Source organism: Peromyscus californicus, unplaced genomic scaffold (assembly GCF_007827085.1).
Source record: "Peromyscus californicus insignis strain IS unplaced genomic scaffold, ASM782708v3 Scaffold_8__1_contigs__length_139910024, whole genome shotgun sequence".
NCBI classification, from domain to species: Eukaryota; Metazoa; Chordata; class Mammalia; order Rodentia; family Cricetidae; genus Peromyscus; species Peromyscus californicus.
Window position 1 is genome coordinate 25,469,830 of NW_026294606.1, and position 19,076 is coordinate 25,488,905.

A 19,076-nucleotide genomic window follows, 5' to 3' on the forward strand; every position below is an offset into this window, starting at 1 on the left:
GACTTTTCCCCAGTCCTCTTGGCTAATAGAGTTAGTGGCTTGATATAGCTCCTCAATTCCTTCTCACTCTCCTTCAACTTCTTTTAGACATCTGCATATTCAGCTCCACAAGGAACTGCCCCAGATGCATACCCTCAAGAGGTCCTCCTCATCAAAAATGGTGGCGAAGGGACTGTGAAAAAAGCAATGGTGTCCAGTCAGTTCTTAATGGAGACCAATTCTGTGGAGGAGGTTTGTCCACCATCTCTCTACTTCATATCCTCTTTCCTTCTAGACTGCCGACTTTGTAGGCATCCCACACAAAACCAACACCCTCACATGCCCTTGTGAACACGGAATCTCATCTCAGGCTGCTATAACAAATAGCACAGAACAAGTGCTGGAACATAGGAGTCTGTTTTGTGCACATTGAAGCATTCCTTCCAGGAGGCTGGTAGAAGTCACAAGAGAGCAGAAAGATTTCCAATGTTCCTTCCCCGGATATGAGCAGTAAAGGATTTATGGGAGAGTGGAGACTCTTCGGTGGAGCTGCCTGTAATTAGAGAAGGGAGCCCCAGTGATGAAGACTTCATGCATCCTCATCCATCTGGGGTGGACTTTTCAGTGATGCAGTGGTCTGAGTCATCCATGATCAAGTAGCAACCCCAACAAACTTATAAGGCTAGATTCGAGTACACTCATTTCTTTGGCGTGAAGAGATGTTTCCTCATATGCCCACAGGAAATACACTGTGTAGACAGTTTCTAACAAGAACCCTCTTCCTTGTGTACAGATGATTCTTTCCTTGAGGTACCTGACAAGGCAGAGAGAAAGAGTTCTGCCAGCTCATCTCCTTGGAAGAAGGCGTGTTTCATTACAAGGGCTGCACCGCCCCAGCCCCATTCAATTATAGCGTCTCCCAAAGGTCCCACTTCCAGACTCAGTCACACTAGAGATGAGGACTTCCGTCCGTGAATTCTGTGAGATAGGAGCACTCACTCTTCAGTGACGAGAATTCCTTGTGAGTTTGCTCTGTTGATCAAATGTCTGGATGTTGCATACACTGAAAGTTTCTGCAGGATTGTTCTTATGTGCTGTTCACTCTGTTCTGTCCCTCGTACTTTCTCATCAAAGCCTGCGGGAGTAATCCAAGCCCCGTCCTTTGCATGTAGCCTTCCCTGATATTTATGGTAAAACTTAGCCACTTTCTCCCTCAACCTCCCTGAGCACTTTTCTTGCATCTCTCTTTGAGCACATAATGCATCCTGCCTAGTCTGACAGCCCTGTCTCCTCTCATCAACACCTTGAGGGCAGGAACAGTGTCTCACTCATCTTTGTATTCCCAAAAGCAGCCATCCCAGTGCCTGATGCAGAACTGGAGTTCGATAAATGTCTGTTGACTTGAAGTCTGGTTCAGTCTACTTTGTCCTCCAGCAGTGTGTGGGTCATCACCACGGCAGGATCTAAAAGACAGCTTTACCCTTCTGGGCTCTGGGCTCTTGTTTTATCTGTTTTTATGATGTGTTTATACAAAGTCCCCGCTTTACGCCAGAAGCCAAACACTGGAGTGATACATTTGCAGTCAGGTTAAGTGCTTGGCACTTTTTCACGTGGAAAGGCCCAAACTGGATGTGTTGAGTTGTCTTTGGAAACCTTCTCGTGAAAATAAATGGCATAAATAACCGTATCCAATAAGGCTCTTCTTAGTCAATAAGTAAGGCAAGTTACCCAATACAGTGAGCTCTCGAGAAACATGGGCTGAATGACTGAGGGAATAAACTGATAGATTTACTAACTAGTGAAAAACCTAAGCAAAGGGTTATTGTGGTATGTGTGGCGGGGGGGCGATGCTATTTTTAATGGCATCACTTGAGAATCTTTCAAACAAACACAGATAAATATCAGTTTTGATGGACCAGCATGCATGGGAATCCTCTTCTTCAAATTGCTTTAGTTTGTCATCTTTGTTTTGACTTTGCAACAAAGTATAGCATATAATGAAGTATATTTTATGACTCTACAGAAATGATTTTGTTTAAACTTCCAAACAAAAAAACCAAACACTGACTGGTGGAGTGGCCTATCAAAGTAATTCTTATCAGAATAAATCTTTATTGACTTTGACTGACACTTGTGAGAGAAAGGATCAGTAGTAATTTCTCAAATATTTTTCTAATATTACTGACATTAGTCAGCTTTCTGACACTATAGAAATACCTGAGATAATTCACTTACAAACAGTAAAGTATTTGGGGGACTCACAGGTCAGGTGGTGACTTGACACCATTGTTCTAAGCCTTTGGTCAGGTGGGGTACCATGGCAGGAGAGCAGGACACTGCATGGCTACTCACGCGGATTACAAGAGAGAAAGAAGGAAGGACTAGGGTCCTCAATACCCCTCAAAGACACCACTCACCATAACCCAGGATCACCTACTGGGCCTCACCTCCTAAAGTTCCCATCAGTTCTGAAGAGAACCACCCTGGGATGTGTGTTTTTAGCATAAGTAGTTTTGGGGAACAACATTCAAACAATAGTTCAAAACATATGAGGATCTGATGAGAATTTTTTTCAACTCCCTTTTATCTATCAGCTTCTAGAAGGTTCTATTCATCAGAATGATGCTTCCCTTCAAAGAAAGATTTAAGTCCTGAGAAACCTAGTCAAAAGCTGCTATGAGAATAGTATCTCTTAGCTCACTTAGCAAATTGCTAGGATAAAATTACTTTAATAGATGCTATTTTTCTTTATGAAAAAAAAGGAACAGAAAAGAGACTCAAAGTGAAGTAATTTTAAAACAATACTTTTGATGAAGTTATTTTTAAAAATCCTAGTAAACCTAAGAGAGTAATTGTTGAGCTCCAAGCAAAGGTTTCAGGCCAGCGAGAGAGCTCAGTACATAAAGGCAGCTGCTGTCGGTGCTGAGGACCCCGGTCCCTAGGATCACATGACAGAGGAAGAGAACTTCCCCAAGTTGTTCCCTGACCGCCACACACACACCATGATGCACCCACCCACCCATGCACACATAAGCATAGTACTTTTTAATCAGGTTGTAGTTTCCTGGTTTGATGTGTGTCGCATTTCGTGCAGACACTGCAATGTGACCTCTGATGCTGTCCTTGTCCGCCCTCTTAGTTTTTAGGTTTAGCATGTTGAAGACAAACATCTTCACAAATCTGCTTCTGTAACTGAGGAATACAGTGCTCCCCTCACTGCCTTTTGTCCAACCAAAGAAACTTAGGGAAGGTCAGCAAAAATGTCACTCACTCAACCTACCTTCCCTAAGTGCAGAGCCTGTCACGTGATATAACTGAACATTCCCATGGATACCAGGAGGTGATGAAAGTCAAGAAAGGGGCTCTGTTTAAATAAGTCTTGAAATCTCATCAGTGTTCATTAGACAGAATAGGTCTAAACTAGGGAAAACCCTTGTGTGTAAAGGAAGCAAAGTTAACAAAGCTTGAGATGTGAAAGGTGTTGATGGCTCAACAGAACATGGGGTGTGACCATGCCTGTCAGGCAGAAGGAAGAAAATAAGCCATCTGCTATGAACTAAACTATGCACCCCCACAGATCATGTGTTAAAACACTAACCCCTAGTACCTCCAAATATTCCATATTCTAAGATATGATCTTTAAAGAGGTGATGAAAGTGAAATGAAGCCATTATGGTGATGCCTAGCCCAATGTACCTATTGTCCTTTTAAGAGAAGAGTCTGACACACAAAGAGACATGGGGACCATTGTAGAGAGGGCAAGCCATGGGAAACAGCAGTGAGGCTTCTGTGTTCATGCTGTAGAGAGACCTCTGGAGAAATCAACCCCGCTGGCTGAGGCTTTTATTTGGAATTCTAGACTCCAGACTGAGGGATAAGCCTGTTCCCTACGCCCTAGGCTGCACTAGTTTGTTACTGTAGCCCTATAAGACCCTTACAGATATGAGATGACAGAGGACCATAGGGACCATCTCACATAGGCCTTGCTCATCCTGAGTTTGTGCACTGGCAGGCTGTGCAAACCTTTCCACAGCTGTAAGTAGAGAATTGACAATACCTTGATGGGAAGTATTTCACAAACGTACTGCAAGCCAGGTTTCACATAAGATAGAAAACATGGGCAGAGCAGAAGAAAAGGAAACTAATGGTTAATTCAAGTGATTACAGAATTCTCACAGGAACCAGATGGAAGACAAGAGCTGTGTGATGTGTCCAGTGCAAGAGATATTTCAGAAGTGGATTCACCAGGAGCTGATCTAGGCGAACTCTGTTTTCCAAATGCAAATGACTGGCCAGCTTCGGGGTTGAGACTTTGTGTACAAAAGTCCCCAAAGCATTTACTGAATGAATAAAAGAAGTCATGAAAAAAATCATTAGATGTTCATCAAATCAAAATTTACACTGCTTCAATTATGATAACAATGTCTGGCCTACTATCCCTCACTAATTGCTAATATGAAGACAAGTGCTAACTAAATTTATAGCTGCCATATAAGTATTGTGTTTGGTTTGTAGATTGCCTATTTTCCTGGCACATATACTGATCAATTTCTTACCAGATGCACAAGTGCTTGGTGAGTTGTCTCAGGGGTTGTTTCATCTACTCACATAGACTAGTCAGGTATCCTGAAGGGGACTTTCAGAAGGCTGGGAACTTTGTCTAGGGTTGAGGCCTCCTGATTTTTTCCCTATCCATGTTAACTTGTCTATTACTGTCACTCTTGTTCAGGTCATGTTTAGGCAGCAGTCTTCATTAGGGAAGAGCATACCAGGTGATTATCCAATACCAAATGGCCAGCCCTAAAAATGTACATACATTATATTAACATTATAGAGACTGAGAAGGTTGAAGTTGTGAATATATATAAACATATGAATATATATAAATATATATGTGATATATGTATATAGATGATAGATAGATGATTAATACATAGATAGATAGATGATTGATACATAGATAGATAGATACATACATACACACATACATATATACATACATACATACGTAGATACATAGATATACTTAGCAACAATTAAAGATAAAGAGGCCATGAATTTGAAGGAGAGCAATTGGGGGCGGGAGCACATTGGAAGCATTTGGAGGAGGAAAGGGAAAGGAAGGGGGGAAAAAGTAATTATATTATAATCTCAAAAAATAAAAACTCTTTAAAAAAACTTGGGAACTACAAAATGTTACTTTCAATAATATATTCAGAAAAAAACACAACCCTTTAGCAAACATCGGGGGGTAAATAGCAGTGGTGTGGCTCAGATGTACATTGTTTAAAAAGAGTGGGAAAACTTCATAATCAAAAACAAAGGCTAAAAAAAAGTCTAATCATCATCATAAACTTGTGTTAAGGAATGGACAGGCTGAATAGGTGTTTCTTACTCAGAATTTTCACAAAACCACAAACATAAGTAAGAATGTGTCTATATCTAGCATAAACATAGACGTAGCTTGAGCATCATTGAACCTACCAACTGTCTTAGTTAGGGTTTCTATTGCTATAAGAGACCGCATAACCATGGCAACTCTTATATAGGAAAAATATTTAATTGGGGTGGCTTACATTTTCTGAGGTTTAGTCCAGGATCATCATGGTGGGTGGGACATGGTGACATGCAGGCAGACATGGTGCTGGAGAAGCAGCCTCGTGTCCTTTGTCTTGGCTTGAAGGCAATAGGAAGTGGTCTGTCTCACTGGGCATGGTTTGAACATATATGAGACCTCAAAGCCAGCCTCTACAGTGATACACTTTTACCAACAAGGCCACACCCACTCCAACAAAGCCTCATACTAGTGCAACTCTCACTGGGGGCCATTTTCTTTCAAGCCACCACACCAAGCTTCATTTAGAACTAGGCTTGGCCAACTGTGGTCCATGAACCAAATGCAGTGCACTGCTTGGCGTTTTATCACCTACTCATTGGACTGTTTATTTTCCTACTTTTATGTATTATTTTTCAAGAAAATTATTGTGTGTGTGTGTGTGTGTGTGTGTGTGTGTGTGTGTGTGTGTGAGAGAGAGAGAGAGAGAGAGAGAGAGAGAGAGAGAGAGAGAGAGAGAAGGAGAGAGAGAGAGAGAGAGAGAGAGAGAGTTGTATATATGTGTGGTTCGTTTATTTGAGATTGCCACTGCAGATATGTGTGAAGTTCTGAAGACAACTTTCAGGAGTCAGTTCTCTCTTTCCAGCGAGGCTGCCAGGAATCAAATACAAGTCATCAGAATTGTGCTATAAATACTTCTACCTGCTAAAGATCTCACCAGCCCTGATCTCCTATATTTAAATGTTGGGAGCATATTAAAAACAGGAAACTATTTCTTGGCAATTTTGTTAGCAATAAATAACGTTATATTAGAACTTAGTCATATTTTTGTTCCATTTTCTGCAGCTCCTGTCATGTCACAAGGACAAGGCTGAATCACTTTGACAAAGATAGTACGGCTTATAGAGCCCAAACTGTTTACTATCACAGAAAAACATTCCTGAGGCTCTTTGGAGGAGATCAAAGGCCTACATTTTTATTGACTGAGCAGTCCTGAAGCCCTCAGTTCAAGCCTATACTTGTACTGTAAAACGACAGACACAGTCCCCCCCAGTAGCACTCGCACTGTCTCATGTAAGCATCCATTATATTAGCATTTTGCAATGCATGCTATGTGGAAATTACGTTTGAGGAATGTTAAGTGCTCTCATGGATAGAAGAGGTTCTGTGGGCAAATGATAACTGAGAGATGTTAGATGATAGTTTAAGACTTCCATGGATCTACAAGCATTTCTCAAACATGTTCCATGCTAGAATTTTTCTGTTCTACTCCACTTTCTAATCATGAAGGACATAGGGAAATGTCATGCCTTGGGAAAAAAATGGAGTATGCCAACTCAAATATGTTAAGATCATGATGACACATGCGTATTAAATACTCACTGAATTTTTTGGGAAATTTAACCACCAAAGCATACACTATGAGATAATTTAATGAAAATTTGGAATCTCAAAAAGCACATTCTGATTTAAACATTGCCAGTGCATACTGTGTACTTTGTACCTTCTGATGATGGACCGAAAACACACTTTTGGCAAGGAAACTTGGCTTCTGAAGGCAGGAAAGTGTACTGGCATGGAAAGCTGGCCAAACAGGCTTAATGCAGCAGAAAGCCAAGGTAGGCAGGTTATCAACCAGCACAGATTTCACCCAAAGCTCTAATCAGCAGGACCACTTGGAAGCCCACAGTGCCTGCAAAGGATAGAAGTTGCTTGAATGAGAAGTTATGCAAAACATACTCTCTTTGTGTGACCACCGGAAGCTGCTGCATTGGCTCCTAGAAGGAACAATCATCACTTCTGATGACAAATTATCTACAGTTCAGGAATAGTCCTAAAACTTGCTTTTCATGATTTTGTACCCAGGAGAGAAGAGATGAGCATAGTAAAATATTCTGCCCCAAATTAGAAGTGTCATTAGTTTCTTGAATGGTCTACAAGAGTGTTTGGTTCTTCTCATTAGTTTCTTACATATTTTGCTCACCTTCCTAATTTCCTTTCCCAAGAGGTAAAAAAAAAAAATCCACATTACCAGAAAGCCTCAAACAGATCTGCTTTCAGCTCCACTATCTGAGTGTTTGCTGTCATCTCCATCATTTTAACATCATCTCCATCATCTTGACATCATCATCCCCATTACCGTCACCATCGCCATCATCATCATCCCATTACCATCACCATCGCCATCATCATCATCACCATCGTCATTGTCATCATCAGAGTGATTGCCTTTGAGGAAAATATTAATTTAAATTTCTGTGAAGTAATAATCCCAAATGATGTGCTTAGAAATTTGTTTGTTTGCTTGTTTGTTTGTTTGTTTGTTTGTAGAGACAGAGTCCTATATGTTGCCCAGGCTGGCCTAGGACTTAGAGTGATACTCTTGCCCTTGTCTCTTCAGTGCTTGGATTCCAGGTATATGCTGCTTGGCAATTCCGAATATCTACACTTTAACAGTTTTCTTAAAATCTGGCAGAACTGAGTACAAGTGAGCCATCATGGGTGCTGTCATTTAATGCATTTTCATATAAAAATTATTAGTAATTAGTTTCTAACACATTGCTAAGAAAAACTCCAAAAAATTATTTTAAAATAATTTTTGCCATTATTTATTTTATTAGTGAGAGTGGGGCGCCACCGCTTGCACATGGAAGCTAGAGAACAACTTGAGGATTCACTTCTCACCTACCAGGTAGATTTGAGGGCTCAAACTCAGGTTGTCAGGCTGGGTGGCAAGTGCCTTTACCCACTAAGCCATCTCACCAGTTCAAGAGAATTCCCAAAGAAAACAAGAGCTTGCATGATACAGATTACACACTATGATGGATTAGACATGAAATGTCTCAGGAAAGCCGTGTGTTAAGAGCTTTGAGACCACTGCAGTGTTCACACATAGGACTTGCGGGAAGGGCTGGGACCTGAATGCTGGGTTAACCCACTGATGACTACTTCATTAGATGCCATTTGGGGGAGGTGGAGGAAACTAGAAGGTGTGGCCTAGTTAGGAAGAACAGTGCACTGGGAACTGGGCCAGGTACTCAAAGACTTGTCCTCAGTCCCTCCACCCAGGGTGCCTTCTAGCCACCATGAAATAAGTCTCTTTCCTGTGCCATGCTCTTCCACTATGATGTTTCTGCCTTGCTGTGGGTGAGAGACAAACAGTAGAGCATCAAACCATGGACTAAAACATCTGAATCCATGAGCTATCCACACAGCAGCCCACTGACTACATCTGCTACAAAGGGATGAACCCATCCCAGCTGCATCTTGCCTAGGTGTAGATCAAAATGGCAAGCAAGCCAAGCAAATCAAAGGACTCTAAGCTGTGCTTCAGGAAGGCCCTGTCCTTCTTTGATGTAGGCTTAACTGTGGCTAAGGCTTACTCTGCTGCTGTCTTGACACCACAAGGAAGTATCACACTGAAGCCAGACCAGGAGGAAGACAGGGCTGGGAGGGGGAGAATAACTAAGTGATGTTGTCATTTGAAGAGCTGGATCGGTTCAGGATTCTATCTAATCCCAACATAAGCTTCACTGTAACAGGAGTGTCAGGGTGCATCTTCACCAGCTTTCTGGGGTTTAGAATAATCCAGGAGATGGGTGAGGCACACCTCTGTATGGGGCAGGGAGGGAGGGCATTTATAGAAAGGGGCAACTGAGGGAGAAGGCCTGTTCCAAAGGCAGGTGATACCATATCATGGGCTGGGTACCACACAGTAAAGGGGGGGGGAGTTAATCAACTTCCCTTTCTCTCTGCATCCTCACGGACCTGACAGTGAGGTGCTCCTCTACCATATATTCCTGTTGGCATGATGCTCTCCTCAAGAGGATGAGCTAAGTGACCACAGCCTGAGGCCTTTACAACAGTGGACCAGAGTGAATCTTAACCCCTTTAAGCTGTTGATGCCAGGCATTCTGTCAGCATGACAAGAAACCTGGTGGTTAAGACCATCATCCAATAATTGCAAGTTTTCTTAAGCCACCAGGTAAATTACTAAGAGGAGTTTCAGCCAGTACAACTTTCGAACAGTATCAGAGCTTCCCTGAAAGGGTTATTGGTGTTTTACTGATGAGACTGAAAAGTTTATTTCATCAGAAAGAAGCAAAGAAGCTAACAAGAATAAAAAAAATTATGTTAACTCTGTCATTTTATATTTCCTAAAATAGCTTACCTGTCTGGCCTGTGATTTAGTATTTTACATCAGTTTCTAATCTTTATTGTATTGGATTATCCTGAACTGCTGGGGTTTCCCTAGACTCTCCCTAGATTATAACATTTAATGTTACTTGGTGTTTGCCTTATGAAGTAGTATTGCCCACACAATGCTGCCAAAGCCCAATGTTTTCTCTTGGTTTTAAATTCAAGAAAACACAAGCTCACCTGTGAAGGCATATGCAGCTGCCCCAGCTGTACTTGTATGTACTCTGTCAGATAGTCAATACACACTACTAGGAAGCTACGGTGTGGCAGGCATCATAATTGATACCAGAGATGTAGAAGCAGACTGATAAACAGGTCTCCTTTGTGGAACTCATCTGCTACAGGTAAGATGAGTATATAGAATCTGCATTTGTCAGATGGTTAAGTGGTGGTGGGTTACAACTTTGCATAAGAAGGTGTTGAGGGAGCTTTATCAAGAAGGTGATATTGAGGATAAACATTAAGAAAGTCAGAGAGAAGGCCATGGTACTCAGAGATGCCGGCAACTGCCAAGTTTCCGTGGTGACAGTGAGTTCTCAGAGCCTCAGGACAGAGGGTAAGAACAAGTAAAATAAGACCAGAGGATCGATAGTGCCAGGACGTAAGTGGTAGATGAAGGCCAGGGTCTCTAAAGCTACACAAGATACACACTTTCTTTCAAAGGGAGCAGAAAGTGGTTCTAAGGAGAGTAGCAGATGCTGGTTTATACTTTAGCAGTGCCCCTGAAGGTGTGAGCATAGACCTGAGGTCGGGAGCAGAAGCAAGGTGACACAGCAGGAGACTGGCAATAATCTGAGTAAGGAATGGGAATGGTTTCCATCAGGTGACCGCCCTAAAATGTTGAAAGATTTGATAGATTCTGACAGAGCCAATAGTGCAAAGTTCAGTCCCTGATGGAGCAAGGTTCATCAAACCCCAAGGTCCTGTTTATACCTCAGTTCTCATACTGTCACCCATCAGGACCTGCCAAATGTTCCCCTGGTGTTCTGTCCTGTCTTCCCAGTGGATGCTGAAGCTCAGGTTTGAGTTCTGTCTGCTGGAAGGCTGGCATGTCAAACCCTCCTTATGCTGCTTCCTTATTGATCAGGCCCGTTCACATCATTGGCCTTCTGGCTGCTTGGAATTAGAGTATGTGTCCTGGTCAAGGTTATAACCTTGTTTTGAACAGTCACTGTCATACAATAAGCACTTATCAACCTGTACTTATTAACTGAATAATCACATTTTGATTTCAGGCTTGTTAATTAATTTAATCATTCTTCTTTATTTGTAAGATAACTGTCTTCCTGAATTTGATGATGTGAATGTATGATTGACATGATGGATCCAGTCAGAAAGAGGCACACAGATATAGCTATAACATGCTGATTTTCAATTTAGTCTGGAAACATAGCTTTACTGTGTGTGCTGACAGGCCCTGCCTATAGAAAACAATCAGTTCCATGCCATATTTAAAATTCCTCCTTGCCTTTTTGAACATTTGTTTTATGTTTTAGGACAAGAACCCAAGGATAGCTAATTGAATTTGGAGTCAGCAAGGAACAAAGCAAGATTTTGCAAAAACATTGCTTACTCCAAAAAAAAAAAATGTTCTGTAAATCCCCACAAATAGATGTTGGGTGCATCCTCATTTGGTACCCATTCCCACCAACCTCCTTTAGCACCTTAAGGAAGCGGTCAAACTGCTCAAAGTGAGGCTGGACAGCTGCACCTTTTTGGATATTTTGGTCTAGTGGTTGAAATGAGAGAGGAATGAATGACTTCCTCTTTTTGTTTTGATAGCTTAACATTTTGGCAATGTCTGCCTTCCACATGAAAGCTTTGCACGGAAACAGTGAACTGAATGCAGTATAGGAGCTAAAGCATAACCGTATCTTTGGGTGAAGACCATGACCATTTACTGGTGTTCTGTAGAGGCTAGGAAGTTGTAGAATGAGTGGATTATCATTTCCACCCCTCCAGATGGCTAGGAAACATGTCTGGTATTATCACCATGCTGCTGGTAAGGAATGGGTGCTCTGAGTGGCTTTGTGGCCATTTTCCTAAGGTTACACACAAGCCTGTAAGCAAAGCTTGGAACCTAATGACCACAAGACACCCAGTTCTTTCTAGCAATGACTTTTTTTCTTTTTATTTCTCAACTCCCAAATCTTACTTCAGATCATTTGACTAACTGTACTAGAAAAGTTTCTAGCCATATCAAGAGGGAAGGAAAGTTCTAGAATTTAGAAATAGCTTGTTGTCATCCTTGTTCATCATATAGGCCCTTCTAGAATAACCTCCTCTCCCCTCCTTTTTCTCCTTCTTTTCTTCCTCTCCTCCTCCTCTTCATGTCCCTCATTCCACTTCACTGTTTTTAGATTTTGGAGACAAAATCTTCCATAGCCCAGGCCAGCTTCACTAGCTCCACAGCTCAGGATATCTTCCTGCTGTCACCTCCCAAATTCTGGGATTACAGATGTCTGTCACCACAACTGGATAGCCCTGCTTTTCTCTGACACTTGTTTTGTAAATAAAACCCTAATGACTTCCATTGCCCAGGTACCCCTGGTCCAATACTGTTGACTCTTAAGGCCCTTCATCGTCTCCTGCTTACATCCATGTGTCTTGTTTCTGCCATTGGCTTTTACCAGCCCGTAGCAGAAGGTTCTTCACTGAAGTGATCCTACTTCAACAAGGCTATCCGCTAGCAGGTCTATCCATATTCCATTTCTGAAACATCTCTGAGGTCTCCTCTCCATTCCCCTGTCATTTATTCCCCAATAATCTGTCCTTTCAGATCCTTTCCTATTTAGATAATTATTGTGTTACTCATTTTTGACGGCATCTTTTTAGATCACCGTGGTCAAAAGCAATGTCTCCTCTTTTCAGGATTCAGATAAAGGTGATTCTTTTCATCCTTTGTTTGGTGCTATTTTCAAGTTGCCTTGGGTCTGATCATTACCTTTTACCAGATTTCAATCATCTTGGTATGGTACAGCAAAATAATATTTAATGAGGTATGATGGCAAATGTGTATTCCATTTCATACCATATAGACTTGGCTCTTGGAGCATAATCTCCTGCCATCTAGAAAGTGGTCAGATTCAGCATCGAGGTGAATGAAAAGACAAGTTGGAGGCTTTAGAACTTCTATCCAGAAATAACACCTAGCATATCATCTGTAGTTATTCTTTAGTGTCCAAGGTAAGTAATCGGTCAAGGATAACTGCAAGGAGAGTGGAAACATTCCAAACACCACTATTTTGAAAAGAGAAGGAACAGGGTGTTTACAGGATTCTCTGTGACTATCACTTGTCATCATAGTAACCACTTGATTATTTATTATTTATTTTAGACATGATCCTCTAGACCTTCTCCTCAGCTAGGAGAGGAGAAGCAAACTCTTCTCTTCCTCTGGCTCCAGATGTCACATTTCTATTAATAACTAAATCCAAAAAGACCAGACAACCTTGCCAGTTCAAACTGAATAGCCATGTGGATCTGCTCCAACACAATCACCATTGCCCTACTGAGAATTCAAAGGAAGGGTTTAGCTGATGTGAGAAATAGTCAACCTCACTTGACAATAAGAACCCTGAAGACACAGAGGAGCAAAGAGGAAGTGGTTTGTCTATGACCTTGCAAAGTTGGGCATCATTCTTGAATATAATATACACTGATTGAGGCAGAGAATAATCTGTATAGCATTGAACTCATGACCCTTTTTCCAGTCTCTCATTATCTGAACAATCGGAGGTGCAGTTTCTCATGCCATCTAGTCCTTCCTTATCTTTTCCTGTATCTTACATTCATCTTTTTTTTCAACAAAAGCCATGCATGGGATCCTATCCCTACCTTATGTCCTGTTTTTTTGCTAAAGATTAGCAGATCCATAACCTTACAGGCAAGCTTGACTGCTAGTAAATCGCTACTCTTAAATGTCTAGTTCTGGGGTATAATTTGGCGTAGTTGTATAGCTAGATCTGCAGGCATTAGCAGGAGTGTAATGTTTTCAATTCATCTGTAGCTCAATCTAAGCTGGCTTGAGGCACCTTGGAAAATAAATCATCAGATTTTATTTCTAGCAGCTCATGGTTCATTTTCAAATGACCAGATCAAAACTTCAGTTTCACACAGAAATGAACATGTATTTCTCATGCAACTTCTAGCTTTCAGCTGTTCCACATTGGGTTTGGGGCATGATGTTCTACCTTGCATGTGTCTCAACCTCTGGAAATAGCAACATGAGGTATACTCCTTTTGTGATTATAAAGTAGGAGCCCAAACACGCAAGTCTGTCAGGGAAAGCACAGTTAAATACCTCTGTTTGAATGACATCTGCTAACTTCCACTTGACCAAAATAAAACACAGCTCCAAGCCCTGGTCCAGAGTAGGGAAAAACACACCACCAGCATCAAGTGACACAGAGATATCCCCTCACAACCACCTATGCATGCATAAGACAAAATGACCACTTATGGGAGGTGATCTAACTCCCACATCAATCAATAATCAGGAAGATGCCCTCACAGACATGCACACAGGCCAATCTGATGGAAACATTCCTCAGTCAGGGTTTCCTTTTCCCAGGTATGTGAAGTTAACAAGCAAAGTTAGCCATCTTGAGGGACCAGACAGATGGAGATGAGGGAAAACACAGAAATATTAAGATTCACCAGACTACAGGGTAGAGCTCAGGGAAGAGAAATGGTAAGTACATTTTTGAAATAACCCACTTAGAGAACTTATTTTGGCAGGCTGTGCAAGAAATATGAAAGCATTTAAGTTTGTGAAAACAGAATTTGCCTCCATAAAAAGCTAACTATACTGATACACACAGGAGCTGTAAGACTGCGCTTTCTGTGTCTAATTCAGTTCCGTAAGTCTAAAACCAGATGTAGAGGTTTTAGATGAAGCAGGGTCTATCAAGGAGCTGGGTTTCAAAATTCCATAGTTTTGTTTGTGGTATCAATCCCTCTATTTCATCAAAAAGCATTTAATTTGTCCCCAGATAGTGTACCTTGTGGTAAGGTGACTTTCCATTTTCAAGTCTAAACAAAGAATTGTCAACATTCTGGTATGGATCATGGCCCATATTAAAATGGATAGGAGTTTTACCTAGAAGATTGGGTTGATCTAAGATTTGGCAAGCGTCCTCTCTCTTCAGCCTATGCAAGACAGACTCAGAAATAAGCATGTGAATAGCTATGTTCATTGACTACAACCTGAGCCAGGATAGCTCTTTACTTCAATCACGGTTGCCAGAAAGATGGTCACTAGCCAGCCATGTCCACTGAGCACCTGCCACATGGTTAGTGTAAGTAAAATACTCAGTCATTAACTGTATTTAATTTTAATTAATTTAAACAGCTACATGTGGCAAGTGACTGCCATATTGCTTAGCACGGTTCTAGAATCCTGCTACACTCTTTCAAGTACTCTAAAGCAGCTTCTGGGCCCCACTCTGCAAATTCACACCCTTCTGCTAGTAACTAACTGACTGCCAAAGAGCAAATGGTGGGATCTCAGCAACTCCTTCAGCTGTCAAAAAAAAAAAAAAAGTTCCAGCTTCCAGGCAGACACCTGACTGTGCAACCGTTACAGAGAGACAATTTAGTTCAGAATGATGTGCCACCCTGACCGTACCTGGCAGGTGCCTTCTGTGCTGGCTTTTCTATCTCCAACTTGAGAAAGATGACAGGGTTTTAAATGATGAACTCCTCTGGGCCACATTACTTAATTATACAGTACATCCAGGGATAGGCACATGGGTCTTTTATGGTAAATGATATGACGGTCTTAAAAACTCATTAATATGTCATTAACCAAGCAGACATTTACTAATTAAACAATTAGCCCCTCTGTTCTTTTCCTTTGTTCCTCCCAGAGATGCTTGGTTACCCAGGTCCCCAATTTAGCAGAAGGTCCTCTTCTTTTCCCAGAGAAAATCACTCATAAAGAAAATTCTGAGACTAAATGATTTTGCCAGATTTTTTTTTCCAGCTTGGCCACAAAGAAAATCAGATCTGATTTCCATAGCACATATGAATTCGGGTGTTGATCTAGTTCAAATAAATCATCCTGATATGTAAACCAATTTTAGACATATACAAAATAGCATCTACCATAACCAGCATAAACATCGGATACAGCAAAACTATATATCCTAGTTAAATAAATACAAATGGACAAGATTAATGACTTGAGATGTGTTATGATTCACCATATGAAGTCAGTTCCAAATAAATGTATAATGTTCTTAACTTTGGCTCTCAGACAGTTTTTAATATGCATTATGCTTTCTGTTAAATTTAGCTTAATTCTATTTGTTGCGTTGACACTGTACTAACTTGAAGTACAAGGGGGGTTGTCTAGCATATTAAAATAACAAATAGCAAGAGTCTTTTGAAAAATGTCTTGTGCATTTTTAAAAAGCCTTAAAATTGTTTTAAATTTAGAGTATCCATTTCTAAGAATATTTGAGAGCAGTTGGATTCATGAATGTGTATTCATATACATTTACAGCTACATATTTGTTGGTTTGACTAGACAGTTCTAGATAGTCTCATAAATCTTCCATTGACCTAAGGCATTGCACATTAACAAAGACTCAAGAGCTGGGTTATAATCATTGCGGTGCACAGGATGATAAAAGGATGCAGCTGGGTATCTGGTATTTAGATTATCCAGATAATGGTAAAAGTATACAGCTGGTATCTAGTGTCTGAACGGTCCAGATGATGATAAAAGGATACAGGGGAGATGCTAGAACATCTTTTATAGTGCTAACTCTGGATTAGACTCTTGAGAGAAGTAATCTGGTGGAAGATGAGAAGCAGATTGGTTGTCCCCATCATAAAATGGGTACAAAGGTGTCAAAGGATCTACTTTGCCACTGTAGCCAGGCAACAGTGGCCTATAGAAAGCCTGCTTTATGGAAACACTTTTGTTCTTAATTTCACTAAAGACCAGGAGGTAAAGTTAATAAAGCTCAAAACTTAGGAATCCTGAGTCTCAAAACACTGGTGTGAGTTTTTGTAAGACTGTGGCGGTGGAGGGGGGGGCGGGGGGAGTGCTTGTCACTTCTGCATTGCGTTCATGAAATACCTGCTAAAAAACGAGTTGAGGGAGAAAGGCTTTTTTAGCTCATGATTTTAAAGCTCTTCAGCCATCATAATCATAAAGGCTTGCTGGAGAAGAAACACTCAGTTCAGGAAGAAGAACGAAAACAAGGGAGAGCCTCCAAAGACCAACTCCCTTGACCCACTTCCTCCAACTATGCCCCATCTCCTCAAAATTTCCAGAACTTCCCAAAACAGTGCCACCACCTGGAGCTTAAGCATTAAATTCCAGAGACTCTGGTGCGGGTGGTGGGTGCCAGGTAGGGAAGTCGGGTTACAGTCAGGATACATGCTTATTCTTTCTTCTAAAATGCCTTAGTGGTGCACGAAGACAGGCTATGGGTCTCCATTTCTCCACTCGAGTATTATCTGATATAAACATTGAATTTCATATTAGTTTTTGCTTGTAACTTGGAATACTGTTTTAAAAGAAATCTCCAAATTATTCAAGCTCCAGGACACATATAATCTGGATCATTCTTGAGCTAACCAATGTGTTCATTGCTGAAATTAAATCATCGATGCACACATTGCATGAAATTAAACCTCAGTAGCTAGAATCCATTATAAGAGACTATTGGGTTCTGCACTAAATTAAGGAGTGCTTTAATGTGACATGTTCAAGGATCTTTTGCAATGTGTTCCATGGTGTTTTTGTAGCTTTCTGCTGGAAGAACAAGACTAGAAAACCAGTTCCTTATAGAAAATGGTGGGCTGTGTTCTCAGCTCTAGGAGCCCCTCCTCACCTCCACATCACTAAGTAGCTGCATGCCCTCAACAAAGTCACTTCTTCCTGCCCCTACTACGCTCGTCTGTAAAACAGAAATAAGTGATGACTCAGTAGATCTCTGGCACTTAAAGTGAGTCCCACCCCTCCCCTCCTCCACAAGGACTGGCATTTTAACAAGAAACATACCTGGGGCTTCATATTCACCTTGGAGTTTGCTCAGTGCAAATGGAAGCATGGTTTCCCTTCCTGGTCTAAAATAGACAATTCTAGGCAAGATAGGAGACATGAAAATCAGCTATAAGTTTTGGGAGGAAAATGTAAAATTGAATGCTTGCTCACTTTGACCTTCCTGCTATTATTGAATCCCCAACCAGCCCCAATATTCTCTTTGAACTTCAAGGCCAATCATATTTTGTCTATCACACATACTGCTTATCTAATTTCCTCCAATCAATTCACTGGTAAATTATAGTTTTGTTCAACCATTGTGATCCCTTACAAGTTGCTGGAGTTTATGTTCCTCAGATCCTTACGAATTTATATATTTAAGTCTTACCCACTGTGGGTCTCTACGGAACCTTTGGGAAGTGACCAGAATATGAAAGCAAAGTGCTTATGACTGGGAGTAGTGACCTTGTAAATTAGATCCAAGGGAGTTTGCCCCTTCCAACACCTAAGGATAAAGCAGAAAGGAATGAGGTAAGAACCAGAAAGCAGCCCTGACCCAGTATCAAATATGTTCACCCATTGGTCCTGAACTTCCCAGCCTCCAAATGAAGAAGAAATATCTACTGTTTATTATTTATTAAATACTCAGTCTGTGCTCTGTTGAAACATCAACCAAAACAGACTGACAAGGGTACAGCTCAAAGGCTTTGAAGATGCAAGAAATGAATTAAATGAAAATTACTTGTTGGCTATAAACTACTATAAAAACCTAACTTCAGGTTCTAATTTGGTTCATTAGCATTGTGCTCATATCTTATGAAAGTGTCCTCTTTCAAAAAGAAAAATGAGAGAGGCTGGAGAGACAGCTGAGTGGCTCAGAACTCCTGCAGAGCACTCAGGCTCCATTCCCAGAACCCATATAAAGCTGCTCACAGCATCCAGTTCCAGGAGATTTTATGCCTTCTTCTGGCCTCGTTGAATACCTACACACATGTGGTGTACATGTATGCACTTACACACACACATACACATAAATTTAAAAACAAAGAAAAAAATTTAAAAAACAGATATGATATCTCTAAACTCTGGAGAGAAATTATTGCATCTGAAGATATAGTAAATGAAAGTAGATAATGACAACACAGAAAATGTTGAAGGGCATGGCCCCCATTTTCTGGAAACTATTGTAAAATTGATTAGTGACGAGTCTAAAAATTGTAACTTAAATTTGCAAGCCTGCTGGGATGTATTTGGTCAAAAACCTCTGATAGACATGTTTTAATACGATTTAAAAGTAAATGTGAGTGTAATTAACAGGCACTCACCTTCATGGGTGGCTCT